This window comes from Caloenas nicobarica, chromosome 6 (assembly GCF_036013445.1).
Source record: "Caloenas nicobarica isolate bCalNic1 chromosome 6, bCalNic1.hap1, whole genome shotgun sequence".
Classification (NCBI taxonomy): Eukaryota; Metazoa; Chordata; class Aves; order Columbiformes; family Columbidae; genus Caloenas; species Caloenas nicobarica.
Window position 1 is genome coordinate 11,589,279 of NC_088250.1, and position 8,460 is coordinate 11,597,738.

Sequence of the window (8,460 nt, forward strand, 5' to 3'; positions counted from 1 at the left end):
ATTGAGCAAATAGATTAAAGAGTTTTCTTGCTGGCTATCAAACAAAGCTCAGGAGGGCTGTCAGAATGAGTCACTCAACTAAATTAAGGTCTTGAACTGATATGGGTGTACGTGTTAAGTTAGGCTTCTAAGCAGGGGTTACATCACCAGCTTTAAAAATGCCCTGGTAAATACCAAAATCAGCAAGGGCACTGGATTAGGAGCCCATCTCAATTAGGAAGGACATTCGATTTTCAGTTTCCTTACGGGCAAGAGTCAAGAAGAACCAATAGTGATCTCTGAGATGTCTGTGAGTCCACTGGAGACAGAATGCCTGATGGGCCTGCAAATCTTTATCATGAAGATGAGTTAACCTCTGCTAACTGCCCACTGACCAGAATAAATCACAAGTGATCAGTTTGCAAAGAATCATCTCTGTCTTCTTTGAAACCAGGATATGTTTGGAGAGTTGTGCGTGGATGCTGGAATACAGATGCCAGCTAGTCAAACAGGATCCAACAAGAGTTCCTGCACACAGAAAAATTGGGGGGGCTTCTGCTGGTCCCACATTTTTCAGTGTCTTCATCTACCTACAGAGCCTTCTTTGGCAGCCGCACACAACCTGATGTGCTCTGACCTATTTCTTCATTCTCTGCTACATTTCTGTCCTAGATAAATGGGATAGCACCAGGGACTAACGTGTGGCTACAGTTACCAACGTGCAAAAATAACCTATTAGAGGTTTATTTGCCTCCTCCCTTCTTCTCCAGTTCTCTTGTGAGAATCCAGGGCAATAGCACGTACCTCTTTAAATACAGTGGCTGTTATGGTCCACCCAGCAAAGACTAAGAAAGAAGCACTCTGCCTTAAAATTACTCTGCGTTTAGGGGAGGAAAATTTTAGCCAAGGAACACCCAAAGAATGAAGGGGTTTCCCCCACTGTTTCTAGGAATCACATTTACTGGTCAGTGGGGATCTTGAATACTGATTATAGTAAAAATCAAGCTAAAATGTTCCCTTCAAAAATTTGAGGACAGAACAGTCCGACTGTAGATTTTTATAGATAAAATGTGAGTGGAGAAAAGCAAGCTAGTGGAGAAGGACAACAGAAGCATCACCCAAATCGTCACACTCGTCTGCTATGATCAAACTGGGAAAAAAAAAATTGAAAAACTACTACAGTCATCCTCCACATTTCCATCTGTAATGTTTTCTCCCTTTGACAAAGAAATATGAATCACTTGAGGGTATAAAAAAAACCTTAACAGTTGCTTCACACAGCACAGAAATATATACTTAAATAAGAAATGGAAACAATACTGTGATAGATATGACAAAAGTCTATCTCCAGTATGCAGTGTGAATCTCTGTGTGTGGAGAAGGATGTCAGGACAGGATAAGGCTGTGAACACTGAGGAGTGCTCATACTTCAAATAGCTGTAGCTCAGCACTAAAGTTCAGTGCTTATTAAGATTGCTACAACAACAACAACAAAAAGTGTCATAACTTCAGATTTACACCAGTTGAAGAAACAGACAGGATTACTCTGCATCTTAACATTTGCCCCTCAAATAGCCTAGTTTGTTGAGCTCTTCTTTGAAATAAGATACAGAAAATTTTGCTTATGTGGAAAACTAGATATGGTAATTTTACTACAGGGAGCGTAAGTATTTTGGAAATACTTATTTCCTGATGATTTGTTCTCTAGGGAAACACTGCATGTTTGCCTTCGCTGAGGCAGAGGACCAGATATCAAAAAATTTGCTTTCATAGATTCATTGAACAACTAATGTTTTATGTATTTTTAAATGTTTTTTCAGTGTAAGTAATACTTCTAAGAGTTATAAACCAGAACGTGAAATAACACAAATACAATTTTAAGGATGTCTAAAAGGTGATAAAATAATTAATTATAGTATCTATAGCAATTTTTCCTAGCAGATTTCCTGACATAGATTAGTTCTACTGCATTTAAGGCTTTTCACATACATTTCTTCTTTGGTGATAAAATTTTCAGGTTTTTGTTGTTGTAGCATTTGGATTTTTTTTTTTTTTAAAGGATGTTCCCCTAAATACCTTTTAACATGTTTGAAAAAAGTTTGGCTTATAACTCATTGTGTATATCTTCCAGGGCTGTTGGGTTTTGGTTTTGTTTTTCCTGCAGAATTTTGAGACATTGATAAGGAAACTGTCAATCATCTAGCATGTGCTACTCACAAAAAATAATCATCTCTAATCCAGAAAAATCTTTTCCAGTGCTCATGTCAGACATAACCTCTTGTTCAACTTGCGGAATTATGCTCCAGTAAGAACGGGTGCCATTAGCAAAGCAGCATCAGAGATTTCATGTGCTTGTTTAGGGTTCGACAGAAAGCAGCTATTCCATCTTAAGAAAAATAGTGAAGTTTTTTAATAAAGGGGAAACCAAGAACTCTCAGTGCTGCTCACAAAAAGTCATCGACTGGTACTCTACATACTAAACAGCCTTTTTGGCAGGACGTTTGTCCCAACAGTCAACCCTGGATGGAAATATTTCACATTCAAGGACAGTGTTATTCCGTAAGCTTTTGGTGATTTTGAAAGTGAGGTTAAAACATGTGGGGGGAAAAAGGAAGAAAGGGAAATGCAGATCATGACTTGTTTTGACAAGACAGTCCCAAAAGTGAGAAATCCTCCTAATTGAGATATTATCGAAGTAGTAAATTAATTACATCAAATTCATACATCATGTATTGATTTTGACATCCAAATTTGTGATTTTCTACCATTAGTCTAAGTCTAAACAAATTACAAGTTCTTCAACCCTGCAGTATACCAAAAATGATTAGATTTTTTTTAAGTATGTGTGTGTATATTCCAGGATGTCACTTCTTTTTCTAGAGATGTGTTTCCTTTAAGTTATCGGTTTTCTTCTTGTTTTTGAAGCTGTGGTTTTCAAATATTTTCAGCTATCCCCTAAATATTGATAAATGCATCTATCTCAGTCCTCACAGCAAAAATAAATCCCAGCAGTATCGCTTTTGTTGCTGACACATGCATGCTGACACATTACAAGCTTTGTTATGATGGTAGTTTTTATCCCATCGACACTATTGACTAGTCAAGGCTTTACTCTGTCACCTGCAATACGTATGCTCTTACTGTTCACAGTAATAGCCTCTGGGGTCAGGGATTTTATGTAATTAAAATATGAAGTGATCTTATGGAATTTTGAATCTTTATAATGCTAAGCTTACTCATTTTTATTATTCACTTGACCAGAAAGAAAATAAAACCATAAGAACTATATGAGCCAGAGACACTGTCTTGCATTTAATACCTGTTGATCTACTTTTCTTCTACAAATGTGCCCATTGCCTTCTGGACCCAAGCGAACTTTTAGCTTTCTGTAGCAAAGGCTCACTTAGCTTAACTCTGTCTTGTATATAGGAATTTGGAGAAATAACAGAGGCCAGCTCCTGCCTGAATATATTTGTGAGAGGGAAAGGAAAATCAGATCTCTCCTTGTTAGTGGGATGGGAGTTATCAAGAAGCTCTGGGCTGGCTGGATCAGGCAATAGATGTGGAATGAGATAGGGCACGGAGAGCTTCATTTTCCTTCCCTGCCTGCAGGGAACTTCTTCCCACACACAAGCATGCAAGCACAATGCAACATTAGCAATACGCTAAGGCAAGAAAAGGGCATGCAGAGGAACCATATTCTCCAATTATTTCTTTTTGCACAAAGTGAGATGCTGTGCTTATGCATGTTCCACTTCACCTCAAACCCTACTTAGAGAAGGCATCTCTCCATGATAAACATTAAGAATAGGTCCCACTGTCTAACTAGACTAACCTACAAAATAATTATCCTACTGCCTTCGGTTTATGATCTTGACTAGAAGCTATCATGGTTTCATTCTTGAACTCTGTGAAGCTAGAAAAACTTGCTATGCATTCTGGTACAGATGGTAACATTAATATTTTATTATGCCTGTGGAAGTTACGCATGAGCAAAAGCTACACATAAGATGCTACAAAAACTCTGAAATAAACTTCAATTTTACCATATTTAATTTTAACTTAAGCTATAGGCTTGGTCTTTGCTGCAAAAGAAACTTACGGGGATTTTTGTTCTAAAGTAGCTCTCAGGTCTTTGCATGACCACTGAAATAAACCTGTAGAGAAACAGGAAGGGTGGGAGACATTAATTGTGGTTATGCAGAAGTAGGCTGCTAGAAGCTAAAGTGCAAAATGGAAATTGCCCCTTTGAGTGTTCTGGTAAGAAACCAAATCACGAGTAGTCATAATGGTCAGCCATTGAAAAATGTTACCTTTTACTTCACCCTGTCCCCTAAAATGGAGAAAGAAAACTATAGTTCGAGTTTCAAAGGACTTGAAAACATTACAGAAGGTCACCTATGTTAACATTATTTCTCTTGAAAAGCTCAGATTTTCTTTTATCTTTTTGAAGGTCCTGATCCTTGCAGGTTCTTTTCAGGCCTTACTGCAAAGTTAACTTCTCTTAAGCCAGCTTTTCTGAAGTGAAGGTGCTCTTAAAATGAAATAACACAGAAATAGTGGAGAACAGCTGCTTTGGTGACTGATTGCCTGTGCTAACTGTATAGTTAACTCTTTTGCAGAGCAGCTGGCCTTAATGGAAGGTGTTTTGTATGCGTACATTTCTGTAATCTTTACAGATTGTCCCTTCCCCTGATTACTTTGCCTGTATCTCTACTACTGAGCTGATATACCTGATTTTGCACAGAAGTTTGTGAACATATGAACATTATATATTGACCTTCACTCATGCATGACTGCATTGATGCAAGTCAAAGAACTCTTGGAGAAAAGAAACCTGAGTGAAGATGGGATTGGAATTCAGACTCTACTTATGCAACACAGACATGAGTTGTGCCAGACCTTCCTCACACCAACGGGTCCCCAGGGAAACTCCCTATGGCTATTAAACATTTCAGCTTTGCATTCTCCCCTGCTCCTCAGTGCTCATTATTCAGCATAATCTGTGACACACTGTAAAAATATACATCTTTAGATCAGTGAATCAGCCTGTTCATTTGCATGGATTACTCACGAAGTGTGGCAAGAGCAGAGAGGAATGTCCTGAGTTGTGGGCATGGCTTTGCTTCTGGGGAAACTCCCCTGCAGCAATACGAGGTGATATGCCAGTGGAAACACCACTGGTTCAGGCTAGCTTTATAAAAACCAGCAAACAATGCTGCTTGAAATGAATAAATAAAAGAGAACCTTCCTGCACTTCAGGCCAGGGATAGAAGATAGGTGTTTGGAGGAGGTCCCCAGACTTACCAATATCATTATGAGCAACCACTGGGCCTCTGATTGTCCACAGTCTTTTGCAGTGCGGACTGGGCTTTCACATGCATGCTGCCAGCGTCAGATCACCAACTCGGTCACCCAAGCTACAGACTCAAAGAGTTGCGGAAATGGCTCTGTTGCTGGGCTCGACCAACACGCATCCTCTGCTCCCACCTGAAGAAACGCTACATAGGTAAAGCTGGTCAAGAATGATGTAGCATACATCAGAAGCATAGCTTTAACAGATCTCTTGATTTGTATAATATGTTAAAGGGGTATAGGAAGAGAGGTTATGTAAATGTGTGCTTAGGATATATACGATCCTTTACGATGGGGAACCTTCTGCAACAGTAAATGAGCACCACAGTTATGTAGAACCAAAGCACAAAAGGCCTCCCCTTATTCCCACGCACAAGTAACTGCACATTGTTTAGCCGATCGGGTCTGCTGCTACTAATGCGTTATAAACTGGCAGAACCAGAAATCCAGAAGCAAACTAACACTTTGCACTGAAGCTTTCTCACAACCAGGACACAGTTCATGTAACGGCAGCAATATGTGCACGGATGCCCTGTCAACTTTTTGTTTTGATAACTTTCTGTACACAGCCTCCAGTGTGGTCCTGCTTCCCATAGCTTTTCCCATTTGCACCAACTACTGTAGCAACACTTTTAAAATGCCATATACTTAACAATCTGCCCCTGCTTTCACCCATTCTTCCTGCCATCCTAAAAGAAACAAACAAACAAACAAAACCCCTGCAATAATCAGTAACGTAACCGTTTCTTAGGCCTATATGGCTCACCTCAGTGACATAGTGATCTCAGTACACAAAACTGAGAACCTTGTGGACTTTTTACTCCTCACTACATCCAGTTCCAGAGGAAGCCTTGCTAAAAATTCATTCTTCCCCATAAAATTACATTTCAATATTTTGTCTACACTTTGGTAGCTTTTTAAGGTCATATGTTTCACTTCCCAGTCAGGATCTCACTTAAAACAGACTTTTCAGGCATGTTACTGGATACCAGGACACAATGGGTAGTATCTGCGTTCTCATTCAGGAGATGGGACCAAAGGTACACAACCAGGGTGGAGAAGAGGACAAATCATTCTTCATCAACCTCACTTGCACTTTGCTGGGAGTCTAACTTTCTTCCAGAATATTCTTTCCACGCATACCAGATGCGGATAGATATTTCTAAAGGATAGAAAACAAACGGATGAGAACAAATGTGTGGTTGTCTTTCAGCCAAAACCTGTCTACACAAGGGAAATGTCATGGAGCACAGACACACACCAAAGCAAATGCCTCTGAAGGAAAATGTCTTTTTTTGTTGTTTTGTGGTGTTGTTTTTTTGTTTTGTTTTGTTTTGTTTGGGTTTTGGGGTTTTGTTTGTTTGTTTGTTTGTTTGTTTTGTTTTGCTTTGGTTTTTGGTTTTTGGTTTGGTTTGGTTTGGTTTGGTTTGGGGTTTTTTTCCCCCTGTAGGATGTCATGCTCCAGCCATTCTCCCATGTGCCATCTTGCCCTTTTGCTTGGGGTGTGAATGATCCTGAACTTGTGTCTCCAAGCTGCTCACGTCTTCAGAAACAGGAAAGACAGCACGAGTAGGCATCACATCTTGACAACTTTGCAAAGCTGAAACTGAGACTCTGCATCAGGTAAGGGCCTCCACACCATTCCGGGGGGCCTGAGGCAGACAAGGCATTGCTAAAAATGCTTGTATGTGCATTGGCACAAATGTTGGTGGAATAGTTACTATGCCAGAGGGCTACTTCCACTGAAGTCAGTATAGGCAGGAGCCGCCTGTCCTGAGGAGTCCAAGTACCACTCAGTGCTTTGTTTAGTGTCTAACACATATACTGCATTTGTTTCAAATACAAGATCCTCTTTCTTGAATACGCTTATCCCCAAATAGCACAATGCATGAGAACTTTATACAGTAGCATTATTATTTCCATCTCTCTACTTTTAAATACCTCTTGATGGTCACGCTTGCCTTTCTCATCACCACACCACATTCATGATTCACATTCATCCTGTGACAAACTGGTGCACACAGTTATTTTCAACTTCTCAGTTATTTTCAGCTAATGAACTTACTAGCCTTTGCTGCAGTTTGTATTATTAGTTAGATACTAGCTGACAATATTTTGACTTTTGCTCCATTTTACTCCTCAAAGCTATCTGGTCACTTCACTTTGAAATATAATATTATGAGCATACAAATTAGGCTTTGATTGTTCACTTCAGTTAAGTTACTGACATAAACAATTGACTGACAATTTTTGATGCATTTTAGAATCAAATTCAACCCTCTAACCTATGCATTTTTCAGAGCACAAGGGTGGTTTCTCAAAGTCAGCTATCTGGAATGTCTGGTTATCTTTTCTCCAATAGAAGCTGGCTCTTTTGCATGGGTAAGTATGGGCAGTACATAGAACAAAATGAATAGTGGAAGGAAACAAACACAACAGAGGATGATGTATTGTCATATGAGCTTCCTGAATGTGTACAAGCTGTTTTCTGTAATAATTAGTGCTGATGTTACATATTTCTTGGTTTATACCCACTAGAACAGGTTCTGCTGAATTTCTTGACAGACAAAACAGAAGAACTGTGAAATTAAAGATGACTTAAAACTCTGTTGCATTTGCATTGGTAGGTAGCTTATTCAAAACCTGAAGATCCAGCAATACCATGAATGTGTTCAACCAATGAAGTGGAGACAGCATCCAGCTGTTGGCACATCTTTAGAGAAGTCTTCTACCCTCACTAAAGCATGCAAGAGGAAGTGTTCATCTGTGAACTGAGATCCAAATATTAACCTCTAATCTCAAAATTATCTTCTGTCTTATAATGGAAAGCGTGAACATCTTGACAGAAACATGTAAAGGTCTGCATCACAGAAAATAGCGTCTGTGAATATTCAGGCTATGTATAACATTTATGATATGGATATGGTAATTAAATAATAATATATTAATTCTGCATGAACACATATGCAGAATATTTGGATTTCAGAGAGATAATGGTAGATTTTATGTCTAGTAGTGCCCCCTGGTGTTTAACGTAGTTATAACAACGATAAGCATTCCTAGCAGAAAATGAATCTATTACTTTGGAACCAGCTGCCTTTTGTGTCCACACGTATTGCAGACTTT